Source organism: Arvicanthis niloticus, chromosome 20 (assembly GCF_011762505.2).
Source record: "Arvicanthis niloticus isolate mArvNil1 chromosome 20, mArvNil1.pat.X, whole genome shotgun sequence".
Classification (NCBI taxonomy): Eukaryota; Metazoa; Chordata; class Mammalia; order Rodentia; family Muridae; genus Arvicanthis; species Arvicanthis niloticus.
Genome location: NC_047677.1, coordinates 34149949 through 34174800, shown reverse-complemented (window position 1 = coordinate 34174800; position 24852 = coordinate 34149949). Strand labels below are relative to the sequence as shown.

Genomic DNA, 24852 nt, shown 5'->3' with positions numbered 1-24852 from the left:
CTTTCAATAATTTGTCCACAGGCTGGGTTTATGTTTACTTTTGCTTTGCAAATGCTGTATTTATGGGCAGATAAGATATGGCGCTTTAAACATGTCATTTCAGCCTTATGTACAATTTTTAGACACAGAATAAACCATATTTTTCAGGGAACCTTGGTCCTTTCCAAGCTCTTCCATACACCCAATCTATATGCTAATACCAAAATATGCATGGTTTATTATTAAGGGTTCCCTTAAGGACTTCTACTTTGTAATGTTTTGTTGAAGTCACTCTTGTGTAGTTAAAGGTAATAAAAAGCCACATTTGTCTAAGAGTTATCTGTAATTCATCCCTCACATACATTCAGGTATGCGTACTTCCCCAAGCCTGGAATAAATGAAATGCTTATAATATTCATAGCTACACACAGAAGGCATTTCTGTAAAATATGCATCAGAACATTAAATATAGAAATAAAAATAAAACACATTGTGGACTGAAATTAACACATGAGTTTGTGGGTAGGCAAGGAAGGCAGAGTCAGTCTGGGGAGAAGACAAAAAAAAAAAAAAAAAAAAAAAATCTACCAACGTTGCCCCTTTTCTCCAAAAGCTGATTTCTCCGATTCACACTGACCTTCGGCCTAGCTACTTGCAGAATGATCATGCATTTTGGAGTTGGTGACAGCCCGTGCTGGGGCCAAGAAGGGTAGATACTCCAAGCAGGGCATCTGGGAAGAACAGGAGCGCTACTGAACAGCAATCTGTCCGTTTCTAAATCTTCCTTGTACGTGGCCACGATGTTTCAGGGACCACATGTCAGTTTTGTGAACAAAACTCTACTTGTGTATAAAATATGCAGGGAAGACTCATGTTATTTTCATGATCCCAACTCCTATGTAGGTCAAGATGACTCAAATTCTAGATCAGAGGAAACATGTTCAACTATGATTTATAAAACCCATGATGTAATGTTTAAAAATGGAGTGCTCTTCTTTTTTTTTCTTTTTCTTTTCTCTCTCTCTCTCTCTCTCTCTCTCTCTCTCTCTCTCTCTTTTGTGAAAATGCAAACGCCCTTAAGACTAGTCTGGTTGTTATTCATATGGTGTGCCATCTTTACGCAAAGCGACGTTTCTACATTTTTTTTTCAAAAATATATACTGTAGAGTGCAACGCTAATTTAGTCACACAAATTAGTACTTACCATGCAAAAGGGAAAAATAAGCTTCAATTCCATTTCCATTACTGAAGACAGTCTGGTGAAGGGTACACTTCCAAGATGCCTCTTTGTTGTAAAATCTAGGGAGGAGATGGAAGCAGTGAAGAAGAGAAACTGCTGAAACAGTATTAGCTCCATACACCAGTGATTATTCTTCATCAGGACAAGAACCACTCAGCCAGGACATGCCATTTGGAAATCTCCCAAAGAGTTAGTACAAGAGGTGCTAAAAGCTAGAGCAAGGGGAAAGGGACTGCCCTTGGAAGCAGGATGCCAGAGTGAACCCTCTTCGAGAGATTATTATTATTATTTTATGTTTTAATCATGTAGCCTGGGCTGGCCTCAACACTTGTTACATTGCTGAAGATGACCTTGAATATCAGCTCCCATGCATCTATATCCCCAGCGCTAGGACTATAGGCAAGCATCAGCAACATGTCTGGTTTTATACAGTTCTGGGCTTTGTGCACGCTGGACCAGTCTGTGTCACCTGAGTTTGATCCCTGCTCCCATGCCCTCAGCTACTTGGTAGTATTGTTCTGATGATCCAGTGAGGTGAGGAGTGGAAAGGGAATACAGTTAAAGCAAGGGCTGTTGCACTGAGCTAAGACTGAACTAAACTGGTCTCCAAATTTTCATGGATGGCTTGAAGCAGGTCCTGTTACAGTGATCTGTACAATAAGCCGATGCACAGAGCACCCTTTTCAGGTCCATCCAGTTACAGCAACTAGCCCTCCACCTAAGTAGACACTGAGTGCTGGCAAAATATGATCATGTAAGGCAAGGGCCAGCTGCAGCCAATCAGGTGGCTTTGGGTTGTCACTGTTTTTTCTCTGGTTATAACTTATCTATTTGGAAGGATGGGATCCTCTGGACATACTTGTCTCACAGTCATAGGTCCTCTTTTCATTTTTTTCTTCTCTCTCTCTCTCTCTCTCTCTCTCTCTCTCTCTCTCTCTCTCTCTCTGTGTGTGTGTGTGTGTGTGTGTAGTGCTGGGGATAAACAAGAATAAATTAAACTGTTAGACTCAACTGATCTCAGCTTTTTTTTTCAGTGAGGTACTTAGTATGTTTGTACCCTAACACATTTTACCTTAAGGATTTGATACGATTTTCAAAATCAAATTATTAAGATATGAGTTAAAATCAGAAAACAACATTGAGAATAAAAAAGAATACACACACATGCACACACTCAAGTGCACACACGTACATATACACATATACACACATGCTCACACACATGTGCATACAGGAACAAGCACATGTACACATATATACAGGTGTATACATACACACACTCAAGTGCATACATATATACATGCACAAATACACACATATGCTCACATACACATGTACACCACACATTTACAGCCCCCCCCCCCTCCACTGATCAACACAGTCAAAGTAGCTAAAAGTAGTAGAATTTGTATTTGAATTTCTTGGTACTTTGGGGAAAAAGAAGGCATGAAGTTTTAATATCCCTCAGAAGAAATAATGTCACTTTATCACATTCTCTAGAGAAAGCAAGTATTTCATCCTTCTGGCATAAAATCCATTCCTAAAGACTTTTTCATGTGCAACGGCACAGAAACATTGAGATAATATGGACTATTTATAAATAGTCTGTATAAATAGGCTGTATGGAAATCAAAACACAAAATAGCACTTTTCTACGGAGTCAGTGATTATTCTATGAAAATGGTGTTATTCCTAGAGATGAACTTGAAGCTTGGCTCTTGGCAGCATCACAAATATACTAGAAATATTCAATTAGCAAATCATTCCTGACTTTCCTCTCTGGGCCTTCCTGACAGTCAGGAAGTGAGCTCTCTGTCTGTCTGTCTGTCTGTCTGTCTGTCTGTCTGTCTGTGTGAGAGAGAGAGAGAAAGAGAGAGACAGAGACAGAGACAGAGAGACAGAGAGAGACAGAGAGACAGAGAGACAGAGACAGAGAGAGATGGAAGGTAGAAGATGACTTTGGCTGTGGTTTTTCAGACATCATTCATCTTGTTTCTTTGAGACATGGTGTCTCACTGGCCTGAAGCTCACCAAGCAGGCTTGGCTGGCTAGCCAAACAGTGAGCCTAGGGATTTCTTGTCTCTGCATCCTCAATGCTGGGTTACAAGCATGTGGCAACACAGCTAGCTTTTGGTGAGTATTCAAGCTTGCCCAAATGCTTACCAAATGCACTCTGTTCTCAGGTCCACAAAGACTACTCCCTTTATGAAATCCCTTTCTCAGCGCTGAGGAGAGTCTGCTGGGGACTCTAGGTCAGTCAGTGCTCATTAACAAACAGGGCATTGAACTGGAAAGATGAACTGGGAGCCAGATCTGAGATACTTCCCACTTCATGGGGTTGGTCCAAAGGGGTAGGAAGAACAAGGGAAACAATCTCACAGGATGATCAACCCAAAGAAAATAATCCCAGGGAAGATCTCTTCCCCAACCCCACATGTGTCTCTTGACTTCCATAGAACCTCAGGTCTTGTCTATCAGAAACCTCACCTGTCATCATCTGGTTTCTTTCCATTTCCCTTCCCTACAGGGACAGGGGCTGTAGCCAGGCTGTCTGCCTGGCAGCCATTTTATTCAAATCAAGAATCATTGATATCTTTACTGAGGCTAGGTCCTCATCTTCACCCTCTCCTGGATTCCGTACCTAAAATCAGTGGAATCATCACTCACTCTGGCTCAAAGGCTGTGTTATTTTTATTCTCCATTCCAAGATGGTACTTCCTCACTTCCCATGAATCAAACTGAACATGCCTGCTCTGCATATAAAGGCTTGGTTCCCTATTGAACATTCAAGGGTATTTCTGGGGCTCATCTACCCTCTACCACCCCCTCTTCTACTTCTCAATCTCCACTATTTCTGTTTTCTATGTGATCTGGATGTTTTTCCTAAGCCTGAAAAATTCTCCTTGTGAATTCTAACAGCCTTCCCAAACCACAATATACTTCCACAGAACTGAGTCCAAAGAACTTCCTAAGAGCTGAGATTGACACGGACCACGTTACCCAGGACCTCTGTGGTGACACTAATCTATCTCTCCACACTGCCACCACCCCCTGGAAAGGTTGGTTCCTGTCTTACAGACCTATGTTAATCATGTTCTTCCATCTGAAAAGCTCATATTTTACCTCCTACCCAGTTCATTATCCTTTTCTTCTGGAATCTTCTTAAATCCTTGGGTAAGTTCTCTGCAAACCAGGGGCATTTTAACCATTTTACTATGAGAATAATATTCATGGTCCCTGGTTTTGTTTGGGGTGGTTCTAACCCATCAAAGTCTTTGCTCTTGGGAAGTTTTTAAGCCACCTGGGGACACCCTAAGGATTCACATATCTAACCTTCATGGGGCCCACAGTCTACTTAAGCATGGTGGGCACTATATTATTAATTCCATGATTTTCAAAAGCGCCATGGATGACTCTGAAGATATGGGTCGGGACTCTAGAAAATATGTTCTGATTTGTATGTGGTAACAGTCAGATTGTCCAAGTTTGTTAGACAAAAAGAATGAGAGGAGAGAGGATTAAAAAAAAAAAACCAAACCAACCAAACAAAATAAATACTTTGAGGGGGGGAAATGTTATCTTATTTCTCTTTGTTATAAATATGAATTGGTTTGACCCTTACATAGAAGTCAAGTTAAACGCATACATATGAGGAAAGGTACTGAACTTGGAAAATCAGATCACAAAATACATTCGAGATTATCTTGTAAATATATCTTATGGACCAAGATGCTTACGATAGAAATCCCACAAGGAACAGAAAGATCTCTTCCTAGTTCTTGGCCCTAAGGGCTAGCGAGCAAAGGCAGACCTATCCATGTATCTTTCCAGCTTCCTCACCCCAACCCCCCACTTTTCCTTCTCATCCCAAACGGAGGTAATCACCAGGGCTCACCTCCATTTTCTCATCTCTCATTGCCTCCTCGGTTTGCTTCAGTTTAACATCCGAGTTACCACCTGGTCACGGTGCTGAGCCAGGGACCTCCACTGCGCATTTTCTCTGGGAGAGATCAAATGTCCAAGTTGCATCAGGGGTAGGAAGGGAAACAGGCTGTGTGCGGCTTGCTCCACAGAGGTCTCTGGGCACGAGAGCTTCCACTCTCCAGCCTGTGGATTCCTGCCCACACACGGCGATGCCAACCAGCAGGGGAGGTGCCAACAGTGCTTTGTGGACAGTTCTCGGCTTATTTACACTGGGCACAAGTAGGTCACTGATAGCAGAAGTCAGTGGGGCTGGGCAGAGGTGCCCAGACTCCAGGCTCACATTCTCTTTCCAGTTCACACTATGCACTGTGGTACTGTCCCATGCTCATTTGATACCCATTTTCTCTCCTCTCCTCGTGGTCACCAACATGTCACATGCTCATATTGTGCTTTCTTCCAGGGTATAGTTTAAAGACACATGTAAAATCGACTAAGAACAGGAATCAAAAAAGAACTCCAGGCAGAATGAATTACAGCTATAGTTTTCGGTATGTATTACTTTACAATTACTTATTGGTATTTCAAAAATGATTTTCTACTGATCAGTGCTTTCCACTTTTGCTCAAGGGAAAAGATAAGTAAATAAGTGAATAATAACCCCAAAGTGTCTCCGCATATACAAAGTGTTCTTTTCCTTTTTTTTTCCCTTAAAGACTGGATCTATCCCAGAATTTGTAATCCTCTTGAATCTGTCTTGAAAGTACTGGGCGTGAGTCACCATACCCAACAAAACCCAGTGTACCCATCCTCTGTCTTTGAAGAAGTTGACTACTCCTACTTCTCAGAAACTCTTTCTTCCAGCCCATTTGACCAGGTCATTTCTGGGATCTCCTTCTGTTCCTTTTGCTGTTCTTTCTTTCCTCCGCTCTCGGGTCTCCCTTCAGTGCAGGGCTGTCATGGGTCTGACTTCCTGAAGACTTTTGTCCCAGTGTTTTTGTTGACTCATTTTACAATCTCTCTCTCTAATCGTATCCATCCCGATCGATCTGACTCTTGGACTTGGGAAGGATGACTCATAAGTTTATGTCTAACCCCTCATCCTCTTTGGCAAACGCCACACCCATAACATGACTATAATACAATCGGTGACTTAGTGTGATGTTTTGCGATATCATCACGTCCCCAGATCCTGTCACCTTAAACAAACTCCACACCCATAATACAATCCTGTGTCTGCTCCCGGTGACCTCTGATGTCATCGAGCCTTGAACTCAGATCCTATCTCTGCTTTCTGACAGTCCCTCATTGTCTCCACATGATGTAACTGCTGCGTGGTACATGGCCCACGTACCACCTTCCCAACCCCCTTGACTCTATATACTTAGTAACTCACCCAAATCACCTCCTCTCGCCCCTCTTCCCCGAGCATTTATCATTATCTCTCCACTGCAAATATTCAACTGCATCATATAACTTTTACCCTTTGCTAACTCATCCTTCAGACTGTAGCCAGAAATAAGGAAAGTAACTGAGTACAATTCTTCCACCAAGCAGAAACAAGACCACAAAGCCCCAACCTGCTCACTAGTCCTGGCATCATATGCACGTTACTGCATATGGCTGGGAAGGTGTCCACTGCAATGGCCCCGGAGGACATCCGGAATCAGGCAAGTCGGCTCTCCCTCTCGTTTCCTACATTGCGCATGCTCTTTCCTGCTGGAAGATTTTCTTATAAGTCTTCATGCCAGGCCGTCAGTCTACCTTGTTTGCCATTTACATCTCGTGTTCTGGGACCTCCTATCCCTTCCACAGGATTTGTTTTTGTTTCCTGTCTTTAATCATGATAACATGTTAAATATCTCAGGCTGGCCTTGAACTCATACTGTATTGGGCAGGATAGCCTTGAGCTTCTGACACCCGTACTTCCAACTCCACGGTGCTGGGATTGCAGGCGCGTATTTCTGCATCTAGTTTATGTGGTACTGGGAACCAAACCGGGGCTTCTTGCACGCTAGGCAAGCACTCTATCCACTGTGCTGCGTCTCTGTCACTGCCCCTGCCTCCAAAACACTTGACATAATTAGTTTTATGTTAACTTAGGTCATTCTTTTATTTTTCTCCCCCACTAGTCTGCAGGCAAAATGAAGGCAGGGACTCTTAGAGGCGATTCATTGCCTCTACAACGGCGACTGGCAGGCAGTAGGCCGCCAACAAAGATGTTTTAGGGAAACTAAACGCAGGTATGTAGGTTCAATGAGAAAGATGCTCGCATAGTCTCCGTGACACTGAGACCATGTAAGGCCACTAAGAGCTTTGGGTGGGTCTAAGGAATTGGGGGAGGGGCTTTCTTTTCACCCAGGCTCAGTAACAGGATGAGGGCAGTGGAGGGGAATTTTTAAAAACAGACTTCTCTCTTCGGCAGGATCAGTCAGCTTTGTTACATAAGAAGGGCTAATTCAGAGCGTCATACTCTCCAGCCCTAGACCGACAGTCTTTGTCTTTGCTTACTGTGGAGCTGGAGACACTGCAGGGTGAAAAGAGAAGACTCAGATCCGAGAGGTGCTGGGGAGAGGAAGGAAGAGAGAGATTTCAAAAAATGCAAAGGTGACTGCCTTTTTATACCCTCGCTTCTACCATCCTTGCCTCCAAATGTAATACAATCGTCTCCACTTCCATAAGGCGACAGAATTCTAGCAACTGAGTAGGGTTCTCAATAGCTAGGGGGAACTGTAATGCTACATGAGTTACTTTTGCTTAGTTGCGGCCAGAATGCAGACCTTCTGAGCCCCCAGTTAAGAAAACACACATTTTGCAGAGGAGATGAAATTAGAGTCATGATGCATTTTTAGGGTTATGGGAGAGGGGTGCTGGGGGGGCGGTTTAAAACCACACCAAAACAAGAAATACAGTCTGGTCTGGTGCAGTGGTTTGAATATGCTTGGCCCATGGCAAGTGGCACTATGAGGAAGTGTGGTTTTGTTGGAATGGGGGTGGCCTTGTTGGAGGAAATGTGTCACGGTGGAGGTCGGATTTGAGGGCTCCTGCCGCTCAAGCTTGGCCCAGTGGACTTCACACACTCTCCTGGTTGCCTTCTGATCAAGACTCTTGGCTTCTTCTCCAGCTCCTTGTCTGCCTGGACGCTGCCATGCTTCCAGCCTTGACGATAATGGACTGAACCTCTGAACCTGTAAACCAGCCCCAGTGAAATGTTTTCCTTCATAAGAGTTGCCTTGGTCATGGTGTCTCTTCACAACAATGGAAACCCTAGCTCAGGCATTTGGATTTAGGACAAAGGAGCCAGAGAGAAACACATTTCTTCACTCAAAAAAGAAAGAAACCTGTCCGTGTGATCCATTCAGCATCCCACCCTTAGTGCCACCAACACATCTCCTGTCAGGGGAAGGTAGTGGCTATATTTGCACCTTAAGGAGATAAGGTTGAGGAGGCTCAGGTGAGGTCCTGAGCACCTCGTGAGAGTCAGCTTCCTAGCAGCAAAATCACTCCAAGCCTTTCGTTAAATAGAGTGCGCCTGCATGCAAGACAATGTGGAACCCTGGCTTTGTGTATGGAGGTGCTTGCAAGGAGGCCTGGCAGCCTGAGTTCGATCCCCCAGCCCCACAAGGTGGTGAGAGAGACAACCATCGAGACCTCAGACATACATGTGTTACAACTTGTGTGTGCCCTCTCTTGTATACACACACACACACACACACACACACACACACACACACGCACATGACTGTTTGGGAACACCCTGGTATCTGACTCCACTAGCATAATAAAGACTCTTTCCAAAAATCCACTGTTGATAAAATTATAGTAAGTCAGGGGCTGTTAATTAGAATCAAATCTTGGTCATTTCGCAGCATATTTACGTCTTGTTTTAGGCCCAGGAACAGAAGCTATGTCCAAATAAGGTGGAAACATCTTTTAGCCTGCTTTTTAGCCTGGCAAGCAAGCCTCCTTCTTTAAGTATTTTCTATTAAATTACACATACATGTATTCATGCAGACGCATATATAAAATATGATCCTCTGTAAGGCATAGCTAACTTCTTTTTTCCTTCTCTACGTTGGCGGCTGAAAACCCGAGAAGAAAATTTGTTGCTGTCTTCCAGCGAGGGTGTTGAATTTCTTGTCATAAATTTTGAATATGAATCTCTCCCCTGGCCCCACCTTGTATTCTTAGCCTTGGTTTTTTTGTCCTTAGACTCATTTTTTTCTACCTATTTGGAATATATTTTATATTATACTGCAGTATGTGGTTTTATTACTCTTTCTCTGTAAGCCTTAAATCCTTTTCTGAATATAAACAAAATATATAACATTTATATATAGTACCTTTCCCCCCCATGGAGAGTTGCAAAAATTTTCCAAAGGTAACATGTAATTGGCTACCATCAGCACATAAACATTAAAATACTGGTACTTAATAGTAATTAATTTTTGTGATATTTCATTTGTAAGTACAATGAGATGTTCTTAATAGTTGATTGTTAACCTAAGCTCCATGGAACCTTTCAGATTTTTATAAAAAGAACTGGGTCCTTTCACTTTCAATAAGAAAATCTTTCAAAATTTTAATATAATTCTGAAGGGCAAATCTGACCCCCCCCCACCCCAAATCTTAAAATCACTTTGCAACCCGTTAGCACCATAAAACATCCTGATCTTGGCATTCCGAATTCAACTAACTGACGCTATGTTTGTTGAGTAAGTGTTAGGTGTCTGATACTGTAAGAGATGATGGGGAGGTACAAAGAACATGACCGGTGTGACCTCTGGCTTCAGGGAAATTCTGGTCTAGGAGGAAGGAGGGTAGACATTAGTCAACTGTCAACTTAGTATAATAAAACAGAGTGGCAGGCTAGAGATGACAAATGTGTGCTAAAGTCTCTAGAGCCTTGTGGCTTCGTAGGCTAACAACAGTAACAACAACAAACAAACACAGAAAAACAAATACATGAAACTTGCTAGCTAGCAAAGAGTTCTCTGAGGAGGTGGGGTTTGAATAAGTTGATTCATGATCTAGGGGAAAATATTTCATGAGATGAAGAAGAGAATCCAAAGACCTTGAAGAAGACCAGGCCTGCTATAACATGAAGCTTCTCAATCTCTAAGAGACCACAGATGCCAGCACAGACTACTCTACCCTCTAGGCATATATATATATATATATATATATATATATATATATATATACTTTAATAAGCATTTTTAAAACACTTTGACCCCATCTCCTAATCCACTGTCCAAAGGTAGGGGAGAGAAGATGGTAAATAAGACAAGGGGACGTGAATCTGTTTAGAAGGAGTTCTTTGGGGGCAAGTCTAATCTCTGCTGTCAGAATACCAGCAGTCCAGTTCAGTAGTGTCAGGATACCAAACAGGAATCAGCATCAGTGGCACAATCCCGCAGACACAGCCAGGCCTCCTCAGAATTGACATGAGTCAGCAGGAGTGACCAGAACCAGATGGGATGCCAGGAGAAGTTCTTTACTGTGCCTCTCTCAACAAAGTGAACACTCGAGAGACCAACGAAGTGTTGCAAAGCTAGCTATGCAAGTGTCGCATCAGTGTCTGGTGGGTATTACTTAAACATTACGTGTTTTCTCATGGATCTTGTTTCAGCAAAACATCGAGTGAGTCTGCATCACATGGCACAACCAGAAATTTCCACTTCAATACCCTGTAAAACTATCATTCCCAATAGACAGAGAAGAAAAAAAATATTCCATGACAAAACCAAATTTCATCAGTATCTATCTATAAATCTAACTCTACAGAAAATGATAGAAGGAAAACTCCAACCTGAGGAGGGTGACCACACCCAAGAAAACATAAGGAATAAATAACCTCAGACTAGCAAATCAAAAGAGAGGGAAAAAAATCCACCTCGACACAACAAAATAACAGGAATCAACAGGTACTGCTGATTGATAACTCTCAATGGGCTGAACTTTCCAATAAAAAGACATAGACAGATTGGATTCAAAAACAGGAGCCTTCTTTCTGCGGAATCTAAGAAATACAGCGTATCATCAAGAAAAGATACCACCATCAGAGTAAAAGGATGGGAGAAGATAGTCTAAGCAAATCAGCCCAAGGAAGAAGCAGATTTAGCCATTTTAATATCTGGCAAAACAGACATTGAAATCAAACTAATGTCAAGAGATAGAAAAGGGCACTCCATACTCATTAAGAAAAAAAATCCACCAAGAGCACATTGCAATTAAAGACAGACAATGCACCAAACACAAGAAAGCCCAAATTAATAAAAAAATAAAACACTGCTACAGTGAAAAATTACATATTGACTTTCACACAAGTAATAGTGGGAGGCTTCAACACCCAACTCTTAACAACAGGCAGGCCATCCAGACAAAAGCTAAACAGAGAAATGCTGGAGTTAAATAATGTTATACATTATATAGAGCTCGTAGGTATTTGGAGAACATCTTACCCAAACACAAAGGAACATACTTTCTTCTTAGCACCTCATGAAACTTCCTGCAAAATTGACCACATACTTGGATACAAAGCAATTTTCAACAGATAGAAGGAAATGGAAATAACACCCCCATCCTGTATGACCACCGTTGATTTAAGCTGGATATCAACAACAGCAGAAACAACAGAAAGTTTATAAACTCATGGAAGCTGATCAACTCACCAGCAAATGAAAAAAAAATGGATCAAGACAGATAGTAAGAAAGAACTTCAACGCTTTTTAGAATTGAATAAAAAAATGAAAAATAGCAGATCCAAACCTATGGGACACAAGGAGCTTCTAAGAGGCAAATGCATAGTACTAAGTGCCTCTATAAAAAAATTAGAGAGATCTCATATTAGAAGTTTAATGGCACACCGGAAAAACAATCTAGAACAAAAAAGAAGAAATCACACCAAAAGGAGTAGATAGAAAGAAATAACCAAACTCAGGACTGAAATCCGTAAAACAGAAACAAACTAACAAATTAAAAACAATACAAAGAATCAATGAAACAGTTACATCTTTGAGAAAATCAATAAGATTGATAAACTGCTAGCCAAAGTAACAAAAATACACAAGGAAGATCCAAATTAATAAAATTAGAGACAAAAAAGTGGACATCACAACAGACACCAGGAAAATCCAGAGAATCATAAGGAGATACTTTAAAAATCTGTACTCTAGCTAGTTAGAAAACCTAAAAGAAGTGGACACATTTCTTGATCTATTACCAATCAAAATCAAATAAAGATCATATAAGCAAGTGAAACAGACCTATACCCTCTAGTGAAATAGAAGCAGTAATTAAGTCTCTCAACCAAAATGCCCAGGGCCAAAGGGATTCAGCACAGAATTCTACCAGACCTTCAAAGAAGAACTATGCCAACATTCCTCAAATTATTCCACAAAATAGAAACAGAAAGAATATTGCCTAATTCTTTATATGAGGCTACAGTTACCTTGACATTTAAACCACATAGAAAACCAAGAAAGAAAGAAAATTACAGACCAGTTTTCCTTATGGACATAGATACAAAACTTTTCAGTAAAAAACCTGCAAACTGAATCCAAGAACAGGTCAAAAAAATTACCCACAATGATTGTACTGGCTTGTTTTGTGCTCAACTTGACACTAGCTGGAGTTATCACAGAGAAAGGACCCTCCCTTGAGCAAATGCCTCCATGAGATTCAGCTGTAAGGCATTTTCTCAATTAGTGATCAAGGGTGGGAGGGTCCTTTGTGGGTGGTACCAGTCCTGGGTTCTATAAGAAAGCAAGCTGAGCAAGCTAGGGGAAGCAAGCCAGTAAGCAGCACCCCTCCATGGCCTCTGCATCAGCTCCTGCCTCCAGGTTCCTGCCCTGTGCGAGTTCCTATCCTGAGTTCCTTTTGTGATGAACAGCAATGTGGAAGTGTAAGCTGAATAAACCCTTTCCTCCCCAACTTGCTTCTTGGTCATGATGTTTGTGCAGGAATAGAAACCCTAAGACAATGATCAAGTAGGCTTCATCCCAGAGATGCAGGGATGGTTTATCATCCATAAATTGTAATCATAAAGTGTAAACTGCCATAAAACAGATGGAAAGACAAACACATGGTCATCTCATTAGATATAGAAAAAAGCGTTTGTTTTTTTTTGTTTTGTTTTGTTTTTTTTTGTTTTTTGTTTTGTTTTTTTAAATCTAACATCCTTTGACATTAAAAGTCCTGGAGAAACTGGGGATATAAGGGTTATGCCTGAACACAATAAAGGTGATTTATAGCAAGCCCACAGCCAACATAAACCCAAATGGGGAGACACTCAAAGCAATTTCACTAAAATCAGGAACATAACAATGTTGTCCACTTTCTCTATACCTATTCAACATAGTAATTGAAGCCTTATCTAGAACAATAAGACTACTGAAAGAGATCAAGGGAATATAAGCAGGAAAGGATTTTGTACATAAAAGACCCTTAATAACTCCATCAGAAACATCTACAGCTGATACACACTTTCAACAAAGTAGAAAGACACAAAATTAACACAAAAAAGTCAGTAGCCCTCGTGTATACAATTGATAACCAGACCAAAATCAGGAAAAAATATACCTTTCACAACCTCAAAAATATATCTTGGGGGTAACTCTAACTAAGAATGTGAAAGACTTTTATAATAAAAAAATTAAGATGTTGAAGAAAGAAATTGAAGAAGGCATCAGAAGATGAAAAGATCTCCCATGCTCACAGATCAGGAAGATTAAGATAGTGAAAATGGCCACCCTAGCAAAAGCAATCTAGTTGCTATCAAAATTCCAACACAATCCTTCACAGAAATTTAAAGAACAATTTTCAGCTTCTTAAACAATGAAACAAACCAACAAATAACAACAACAAAAACAACACCACACACACACACACACACACACACACACACACACACACACATGCACGCACAAATGGGATAGCTAAAACATTCCTGAATAATAAAAGAACTTCTGGACATGTTTCTATCTCCAGTACCAAGTAGTACTACATTTATAGAAATAAAAACATCATGGTATTGTCATAGAAACAGACACATCAATCAATGGCATAAAATTACAGACCCAGTACCTTAAGTTGATGTTTAGAAGTTTTCTCTATCATTGGTTTATGAGTTAGTGTGTGAAAAACAACCTCCAGTGTTCTTTCCACCTTGATGGAGACAATGTGTAGGCATTTTTTTTCCCCATGAGACTCGGCAAGAGAGTCACACAGGAGAGACAGCTGAGGGGGATTCGAACTCGGAGAGAAGGGCGCGGCCGCCCTCGGTCAGCAGGCGCGGAAGCCGTGCGCCACCGCTCGCTCGCTGTAGGCATGTTTTTAGGGCTATTTTATTAAGATTGTATATCTCTACCTCCCTTCCAGACCTTCCTTCCAACCCCCCAACTAGGTAGGAGAGAGAAAAGTTTAGAGGGAAAGGGGGACTTAGACCTCTATAGGCTACTTCCTGCTGATTAAGGTCTGATTGGGTTCCTTGGGGCAGACCCAGTCTGTCATCAGAAAATCCAGCAATCCAGCAAGACAGCAATCCAGCAATAGCCAATGCAACAGCAAACAGGGCAGCAGGGTGAACCACCAGCAGGGGGAGGAGCTGCTGCCATTGCTGCAGACCCTCTACCTCTACCCTCAAAAACCAAAGCAAATCTTTGAACTAGGAAGCTTGCATTTCAATGGCTTACAAAGTGCTCTGGGAAGCTCTTTCTGTATACATCAACAAATTAAGATGTGGCACAAGAACAAAAATACCTTCCACACCGTTAGATGCTTTCCCGGATTAATTTCTTTGTGGTGATAGTGACGAAGTCACACGCCATCCAGACAGCAGTGGCTGAGGTCACCAAGCGGTACATAGTACTTAACTCAGCACCTGGCAGAAGACAGCCTTGCAGGTCAGGAACCATGTTCTTTCTCTCTTACAGAAAGGAGAAAGGGAGGTTTGGAGAAGTGCTGTTAGTTTTATTGTTATTTTGACATAAGCTAGAGTCATCTGGTAAGAGGTAACCTCAACTGAATTACCTCCGCACTTTGATTGATGTGGGAGGGCCCACTGTGGGCGTCACCTTCCCCAGGCTTGCCATCCTGTTTAAAGAAAGGCAGCTGAGCAGGAGCCAGCAAGCCTCATCGCTCTGTGGTTTCCCTTCAGGTTCCTGCTTGAGTTCAAGTCCTGACTTAATTTAGTGATGGGCTGTGAGCTGAAATTGTAAGCCAGATCAACCCTTTTTTCCTCTAAGTAGCTTTCGGCATTTATCAAGGCAACAGAAAGCAACCCAGCATTCACAGTCGCTGGTCTGAATCTCGAGGCTTTGCGGAGGCCACCGGGGACTGGAATCTAAGCAAATGTTCTTGAAGACAACATTGCCAACACAGTGGCACTTTGCAGAAGCCTGCTTGCTTTGAGAATCCTCTCTGATAAACCAGGCTTCCCTCCGTGGTTAAAGGCTTTCGTGAGCAACAATTGCACGCCAATTAAATTAAATATCAGACAATAAAGCCAAGTTGACATTCACTCTGTCACCAGAAGTCACACATATCAGTTTTTCGAAACAGTTTATCGGCTTTTGGATCAGAGTAAATCATTGGATGGGCTGTAGTTTCTCTCTTAGGAGAAAGACCAAAATTCGAACATGCTTATTTTAAATGTCTCAGGTGTACAAACGTTATTTTGCTAACTCGTTTCCATTCTCAGTTTTTTTTTATTGATCATTTTGTGTTTTGATATTTTATTTTTTTGAAGGGGAATCTCAGGCAGCCTGGACTGGCCTTGAACTCCCCACCTTCTAGCTTCTGACTCAGTGCTCAGATGAATGGCATGCACCCAAAGGTCCAGCTTTTGCTTTCTCTTCCTCTTAACTTCTTGAAAGTTCATCATGAAGGTGGCAAGGAGAGACCCTGTCTCCTCAAAGAGGCAATGTCAACTTTGTGTGTCATTAATTATTTTTTGCAGTGTCACGAAATGTGTAACTCACATAAATTCATGTGTGTGTGTGTGCGCGCGCGCGAGTGTATGTGTGTGGATATATGTGTGCATGTGTGTATGTATATGTGTTTACCTCTATATGTGCTTGTGTTTGTGTGTGTGCACGTGTGTGGATGTATATATGCATGTGTATTTGTATATACATGTGTCTATCTCTATATGTTCATGTGTTTGTGTGTGTATATGTGCATTTGTGTGTATGTGTTTGTATATGTATGTGTGCATGTGTGTGGATGTGTGCATGTGTGTGGATGTGTGTGTGCAGTGTTGCTATAGCTACTGGGTTTACTAAACATGTAAGTGAACAATATGCTACAAAGCTTTTGGAACACAGAACATGTCACTAATTAGGAATATGTAATGATCCTTCTCTAATGTCTATGATTATTCCCAGTCCATTGTACAGGAGATGGTGGTCTACAGGTCAAAGTTCACCCTGCCTGTAAATACAAGAGCTGGTGCTAGGTCCTGTGACTAAAGCTAGGATCCCCCAGGCACAGTTTCCCCTTCTTTCTTGTCTCCCCGCCCCCCATTGACACTTTCAAGATCAAAGTTCTTTCCAACATGGTCCTCTAAACTCCTTAGGCTTCTGTTTGCTTCATTTGCCCACGTTTTTTTTTGCACACTCTGAAGGAAATATCATTCTCCACCATCTGGCCCTTGTTTGTTTGTTAAATCTGCCCTCAGTAATTTCTGCATATTCTGCTTGTAATACTACCCTGGAGGCCTGAGGGCTTGGGTTCCCCTTTCAACACTTCAGCTACTCTGTATCCTCGATCCAGCTCAATCCTGTTCCGGTGGGTCCTTTTTAAGTTCCTAAATCCCCCCTCCCATCCCCCGCCCCCGTGGGCCACCTATTCGAAGTAAGCAAGTTGTGAATCTGACGCAGCCGCCCACTCCTGCAGATGACCCCCTGTCCCCAAGAGCTTCAACAGTGAGGGTTCCACAGTGGAGCACAGACTGTGTACTTTTTTTCCAGAAGTGTCCCAAGAGCACTTACCGGTTTCTGAAGTAAGCACTGGGTGCTCCTTGGGTCTGGCTATGGTTGACACTCTGCAAACATTTGCTTTGCCGGACTTGCCAGAATTAGCAAACAACATTACAGAAGCTGAGCATTGGCTGCTGCGCCACTGCTGTGCGCTGGTAATTTCACTTTAACTGGGCGTCCTTTACTGGATCTGCAGACTCTTCCTTGTGTGTTTCCTGGATGATGTTCATTTTATTTCGCAATTATATGGAACAGAAGTATCTGGAGGTGGATGGAATTCACTGTTATCTCAGTGAACTTCAGGCTCGACTCTTCCTGCAATTGGTGGTTTGTTTGTTTGCTTTCTTTGTAGAAGAGAAACATTGTAAATGTTCATTTAGGTCTGTTACCCTGTGGCTGTGCGGTAATTACATACGCCACTTTTGTTTCTGTTACTGTGATAAAATAACTCCATAAAAAGCGACATGAACAAGGAAAGGGGCTATTTGGCTTATGATTCCAGATTACAGAAATTCAAGCAGTTGTCATGTCACATCCAGAGTCAAGAGCAAGAAGGGATGAATGCATTCTTGCCTGATGCTCCATTAATTTTTTTTCTTTTACTGTAATACAGTCCTGGGACCAGCATATGCCATGGTGCCTCCCTCAGTGGGCTGGGTTCTTCCAATATCAGTTAAGAATTAAGATAATCTTCCAAATACATGTCTTCAGGCCAATCTGATCTAAATAGTTCCTCATGGAGACTCTTCCTGGGTGACTCTAGTTGTGTCACATTGACAGCTAAAACTAAGCAACATACAAGAATATGTGTGTGTGCCATGACATGCCTATATACACACACACATACACACATGTACACATATACCACACACATGTACCTACACACCACACACATGTACACACACATACACACATGCATACACACGCACACACATATACTCACATACACAAATGTACATACATACATACACACATATACATACACATACCACACACATCACAAACACATATACACACACGTATACACATACACAGACACACACACCATACACATGTACATACACATATACACACATGCACACATGTACACACACCACACACATGTACACACCCCACACACATGCACAAACACACATCACACACATGTACACATACTACACACACACCACACATGTACACACACAAATACACACATACATGTATGTACACATGTACACACATACACACAGACACACACAGAGCTTAGTTAGCTGGTGCTATAAGGAAGTATACTTGTTACATTAAAAAAATCAATTTGATCATCTCTGCTATTTGTTAGACTCAAGTACATTGAACTTCTTTTCATGTATTTTTTCTTTATAAAATAATCCTCAGGAGGAAACTGGAGAAATTAAAAGCATATTGAATGTATCAGAGGACTGCAGGTGAGCTCCTTAGTCATTTGACTGTGGGGTCACTAAAGGTGTCAGCTAAAAAGCCAGTCATCTATCTGGATGCAATCCTGACCTTTTCATTGAGAAAAGTGCTGCATGGATCCAAGCAATCTAGAATTTTCAGAAGCCTTCCAGATGACTGTGACGTTCTCTGTAGTATAAATAGTATTATAGTGTAGTGTAGTGTACTTAGTGTCGTGTGGTATAGTATAGTATAATTTTTATTAAAAGATTTATTTATTTTTATATATGTGAGTATACTGTAGCTGTCTTCAAACACACCAGAAGAGAGCATCCAATCCCATTACAGATGATTGTGAGCCACCATGTGGTTGCTGGGAATTGAACTCAGGACCTCTGGAAGAACAGTCAGTGCTCTAAACTGCTGAGCCATCTCTCCAGCCCCAGTATAGTATAATTTAAGAGCTGTTTGCTTATGGAGGTAAGGCTCTAGACCAGCAATTCTCAACCTCTGAGTCATATATCCTGCATAGCAGATATTTACGATTCATGACAGTAGCAAAATTACAGTTATGAATTAGAATGGAATATTTTTATGGTTGAGGGTCAGCACAGCATGAGGAATTGTATTAAAGGGTCCCAGCATCAGGAAGGTTGAGAACCACTGGTCTAGAAAGAATTGCTCTCTAAGTTAGAGGGGAAACACTGTCATGTGTGTTCTTAAACATGAACTACCAACATTTGGAGTTCAAAACATAAGTCAACCTTTGAAATTTATCTCAAATCCATTGTACTATTGTTAAAGTGTTCAGCAATGAGAGTTTTCTATTTAGTGATCCCAGGCATTTAAGAATTGTTGAGTGGGGGTCTGGAGAGATGACACACTGGCTAAGAGCACTTGCTGCTCTTTCAGGGGATTGGGATTCAACCCCAACACCTATATGACGACTCACAATTGTTTGTAACTCCAGTTCCAGAGGATCTCAGGAACTCGCTGGGCACCAGGCACATATGTGGTATGCATCCATACAGGCAAACAAAAACATTCATACATATAAATTTGATTGAATTAATTAAAAAAAGAATTGGGAAGTTATGATAGATATTAAAAGGCTGCTTGATAATTGAAATAGTAACTGAAAGGCTGGAGTTATATCGTATACCTCAGTTGACAGAATTTTTTTTTAGCAGCAAGGAAACCCAGTCCATCCCTAATAGAACAGAAAACTAGGTTTTGTGGGATTACATCTGTGACTCCGGATGAGGGAAGAATAGACTGATCAGAAAGTCGAGGCCATCCTCAGCTGCACAGTGAAGTAGAGGCCAGTATGTTTCAGTTTCTTTTTAAATGAAAGTAAATATATTTCAGTTTCTTTTAAAATGAAAGTTATTGCTTTCTTAGGTGTCTTAGATGGAGTTTTCATTGCTGAAAACAGACACCATGACCAAAGCATCTCTTATAAAGGACATTTAGTTTGGGCTGGAATACTGGTTCTGAGGTTCAGTCCATTATCATCTAGCCAGGAAGCACGGCAGCATCCAGGCAGGCATGGAGCTGGAGGAGCTGAGAGTTCTACATCTTGCTCCAAAGGGAACCAGAAGACTCTTTTTCAGGCAGTTAGGGAGAAGGGTCTTATTGCCCACTTCTTCCAACAAGGCCACACCTACTCCAACAAGGCCACACCTCCTAATGGTGCCACTCTTTGGGCCAAGCGTATTCAATCTACCACATAAGGCTTATGGAGGACAAAATAAATTTATAAATGGACGTTAATTGCAGAACATTCTAGTGCCCCAACCCAGGACTTGTGTGGGCAACCTAAGGTTTTTATTTTTGTAAGAGAGCACCATCTGGTTGCAAGCTTTGTTGGTGACTGACTGTCCCTGAGCATTTTAACTTAATGTGTAGAAAGAACAGTGGCCTAGAAGTCAGAAGGCTTGGGTTGTACTTTTAGGACTTTTTTACAGTGAAGAATGTTATCTGTGTGAATCAGAACCAGGCATCAATTAACTGGTGGCAGCTTTGCCATAAACAGGAACATTTTCTCCCATGGCTATGAAGTGGGGTTGTCACAGCTGACAGGTCACAAAGATACCTGGTCTATTTTTTAAAGTTTTAGTTTTCTTATGAATATAACTATATAACCTAAACCATCAATTGACCTTGAAATGTCTTATAGATAAAAGCGTTATCATTCTGAGTGTCTGAGGCCAGCCCTGTGTTCTCCATTACTACTCTTGGATTTTCATTCATAATTTAAGCTCATTCTGACCAGTGGTGTGAGATTAATGGGGGCTTCAGTTGAGTTATCCCAAGGAAGAATGATATATTGGCCTTTCACACAGGTTCTTTATAAGAGACAATTCATCCAAACAAACATCAGTCAGTAACTGTGTGTCATTTGTCACTGTCTTGGGTTGGGAAATACAATAATGAAAACAGTCAGGTAAAAGGGGGAAACGGATTTTTGGAGCCTATGTCATGATGGGACCAGTGACTAGGAGGAGGACTTTCAACAACTACATGTTGACTGAGCTTCAGAGAAAATAACTTGCCTTTGCTTTGAAGGGTCAGAGGGCTGGGATGTTACAAAGTAGCAGAAAGATACCCTGGAAGGAGAAGATATCTTGGAGGACATCTTAGTTACATTTCTATCTCTGTGAAGAGACAATATGATAATGGCAACTTATAAGAAAGAATATTTATTGGGGCTCACAGTTCCAGACCGACATGGTCAGCATTTGATCCACAAGCCTTGGACAGAAGGGGACAGGGCATGGGCTTTTGGAACATCAGACTCCACCCCTAGTGACACACCTCCAACAAGGCCATGTCTCTTAATCCTTCACAAACAGTTTCACCAGCTGGAGCCTATGGGAGCCATTCTCATTCAAACCACCGGGAAGGACAAGCCTATGTGTTTGGAAACCAACATTCTGGAACATTCCCTTCCATCATCGAGAGATTGCTTATTCCAAAACTAGAGGAAAGAAGCCAGAGGCATGGATGAGTTTGGGAGCTCATGGCTAATGCAGTGACCAGTTAGTGAATGGGAGAACATAAAAGCCAAGTGTAATCCAGAATGGTAGATCTTTCATTCAGAGGTTTCGATGCAGAAGGAATCACTATCACTGTATGGTCTCCGTTCTATTCTTGCCACTAAAGCTTTCCTTGAGCCTTGGTCTTCTTTTGATGAGACAGAAACAGCACCTACTGCACGAGACTGTTGGAGGTCAGTGAGTGATGTACCTCTGTACATCACTGCGTGGATACAAAACTGCCCAACAAACATGGAGCTATCAGTGCCTTATGATGCTTTTACCCATGCCAAGCTCCTGGAAAGCCCAGACAAAGCATGACACAGTTTAAGTGATACGGGTTAAGAATAAGGATGGCAGAGAGGAAGGCCTTGGGTGCTGGACTTGTTCCTAGCAGCTGTTGATCTGAGGAACCTGAGCAGAGAAAATGAAAAGCAAAGACCACTCAAGGAGAACAGTGTCTAAAAATAATATTCTCCATATCATAGTGTCACTCATAGCTCAGGCTGCTGGCAAAGAAACCTGGGTTGCTCATAAATCAGAGAGGATGAGACACGTCGATATTTACACCTAAAACGAACACCCAAGAAACAGGCTTCATTCTGCCACACCAGTAAACAGCGACACACTTCATTATTAAAAAACAAGCTAAGAGAGAAATGGTTATGTTAACGTGTGTCACTCAAACCACCGGGAACAAGGCAATTATCTTCAGGATATTAAAATAATGGCTGGCATTAAGGAGGCTTAAAAACCGAGTCCACTGGAAAGATGAATAATTTATCAGAGTAACTATGAAGACTTCCTTCCTTGCTTGTAAGCAAAACCACAGATTGAACTTTAGCCCTAAAGTATCAAGAGGCATATTTCGCAGATTAAATGGGAGAGCTATTGGGGGGGGGAGGTCCCACAAACTGGCATGGCTTCCCTGCTTGCTTATCCCTGTTTTGAGAGAACATTTCAAGTCTAGGCACACACCAGGCACATGTGAGTCAGACCTGACTACACTGTAGCTTCCCCTGTTCCCAAGTTTAGCTTTCCGTTTGTACTTCCATCCACAAGGCGAACGGTATCCCGTCTGGCTTTTTTTTTACAGTGGGAAGCTTACTTCAGGCTTCCCAGTCCTGCTGGCTTATGGGAAAAGATGTGAATGGAGCTCATTATTTCACTCCAAATCCATTCTTTAATTGACAAGAAGCATGCATCTAAATCGTCTCATGTGCACAGCAGAAGAGACGACATAAATTTAACAATGGGCAGATTGTTACTATTTAGCATTTAACAATGGGTGGATTGTTACTATTTAGCATATTTATGGAATTTTAGATTCAGGAAGCATTTTAGAAGTCTTTTATTCGTTAATCTCTATACTTCTCCCTGAGTCTGACAGGTGGTAAAAAAAAAAAAAAAAGCTCTGAGTTTTAAATTGCCAAGACGTGAACATTTTAATGGGGAAGGCTCCGCCATTTTTTCTTGCTTTCAAACATGCCTACCTGTTAGATGAAAATAGGGACCTGTGAAGGGGCAGGGATCACGTATGCCCTAAGTAATTATTAAAAAAAAGGCATACACTGTTGTATGTCCCAAGCCAGGTGACAACACCAATGGAGACAATCTCAACACCCTGCAGGTAACTGACAGGTGTCCCAGCACCAACAGCTCCCAAGGATATAACCCATGAAAATGCATCTGACCAAGAGAGCAGCTCTCCCAATTTCAACCATGTCACACCCTCTGAGGTTCTACATCATTTTATGAAACCACACACTGCAAATTCTCCTCAAATGCACGTATGCATTTACATGGAAATATAAACCTAATTCACACAAAGAGAGTTCATACTGTGTGTGTTTAAAATTTCCCATGTTCAGGACTGGAGAGATAGCTCAGGAGGTAAAGAGCTTTCGGCACAAATATCAGGACCTGAGTTTGAGTCCCTAGAGCCTACATGAAGTGGGATACTGATGTGCACATCTGTAATCCTAGTACCTCTACAAGGAGATTGGGGTAGAGACTGCCTAGCCTATGCAGTTACTATTAGGATCAAAAGACATTGTTATAGTGAGAATATTTTTTTAAACCCAGTTATGTTATGTGAATATATTTTTGTTTGAATCCCTGGTGTGGGATAAGAGGCTGCTTCACAGAAGGTGATTGTGATTTGCCTCGTGCACTAGCAGGGGCCTGATGTTTACCAGCTGAAGATAGTTTAATTCTGGGGTCTCCGGAGAGGGTATAAATGGGAGAGCCTTGAGAGGGCCTGCGGTGGCTGCTGCTCCCCCATGCTGCTGCTGGTTCACCCTGCTTATGTGCTTGCTGGGTTGCTGGACTGCTAGATACTCTGGTGATGGAGATTGGCTCTGCCCCAACCAACCCCTAAACAACAGGAAGTAGCCTATAGAAGTCTAAGTCCACCTTTTCCTCTAACCTCTCTCTCCTACCTAGTGTTGGGAGGTTGGAAGGGATTAGAATGGAGTAAGGGTTGGAAGGGAGGTAGAGATATATAAACCCAATAAGATAGCCCTAAAAACAGTTCCTACACATCGTCTCCAATGAGGTGAAAGGAGATGATTAACATTCAAGATTGTTTTCACACACATTAGCAAGCCTGTGTATATACACACATGAAATAAAAAGTCCACCTCTTCTCTTTCTTTTTCTTCTCCTCCTCCTCCTTCTTCTTGTTCTCCTTCTTGTTCTTCTTGTTCTCATTCTCCTTCTCCTCTTCCTCCTCTTCCTCCTCATCCTCCTCTTCCTCTTACTCTTCCTCCTCCTCTTCCTATTCCTCCTCTTCCTATTTCTCCTCTTCTTCTTTCTCCTCCTCCTCTTCCTTTTCTTCTTCTTCTTCTTCTTCTTCTTCTTCTTCTTCTTCTTCTTCTTCTTCTTCTTCTTCTTCTTCTTCTTCTTCTTCTTTTCTTCCTCCTCCTCCTCCTCCTTTTCCTTCTCCTCTTTCTATATTGAAATAGGCTCTCATGTATCCCAGGCTGGCTTCAATCTCATTATGTAACTGATGATATATTTGATCTTCTGTTCGCCCTGTCTTTATCCCTAGTATTTGGGCTGCAGGGATTGCAGATGTGCACCACCACACCTGGTTTTGCATTGGTTCTGTGTGTTGTGCCAGCATGTTACCAACTCAGCTACATCTCCAGCATATCACTAACTTCTGAAGAGCCCTGACACCAACCTCTTCTCCTGACACCAGAAAGAACTGCATAGCAGGGCACACATTCCCATGAACCAAAGTCAAGTTCTTGACTCAAACCTTTATAGAGTCCAGTGCTAAAGAGAAAACAAA

General features: G+C 41.8%; 1 protein-coding gene, 1 long non-coding RNA gene and 1 other non-coding gene across 6 annotated transcripts in view; 1 reads left to right on the top strand and 2 right to left on the bottom strand.

The window, feature by feature from the left end:
* Positions 1 to 17284, bottom strand: part of Rhobtb1 (Rho related BTB domain containing 1) — a 125269-nt gene extending 107985 nt beyond the window's left edge. Inside the window, exons 1-3 of one of the 2 annotated variants that reach the window (XM_076916935.1) lie at positions 17134 to 17284; positions 14903 to 15068; positions 1184 to 1278 (exon numbers count right to left, since the gene is read on the bottom strand). The gene's annotated coding sequence lies outside the window, so the exon portion shown is untranslated. Of the gene's footprint in view, positions 1 to 1183; positions 1279 to 5114; positions 5253 to 14902; positions 15069 to 17133 lie in introns of those variants that run through there. The other variant, XM_076916934.1, reaches the window with a different exon arrangement.
* LOC143435272 (uncharacterized) lies at positions 3731 to 9562 on the top strand. 3 transcript variants are annotated; one of them, XR_013105411.1, is made up of 5 exons: positions 3731 to 4393; positions 5604 to 5691; positions 6698 to 6810; positions 7566 to 7747; positions 8265 to 9562. It is a non-coding gene; the product is annotated as an uncharacterized LOC143435272 (long non-coding RNA). The 3 variants fall into 3 exon arrangements; XR_013105410.1 differs by having other exon boundaries at positions 6695 to 6810; XR_013105409.1 differs by lacking the exon at positions 3731 to 4393 and having other exon boundaries at positions 5352 to 5691.
* Positions 17285 to 20487: 3203 nt separating the features above from the next.
* Positions 20488 to 20617, bottom strand: LOC117725010 (small nucleolar RNA SNORA24). The gene has a single exon (XR_004608877.1). It is a non-coding gene; the product is annotated as a small nucleolar RNA SNORA24 (small nucleolar RNA).
* Positions 20618 to 24852: the final 4235 nt, after the last annotated feature.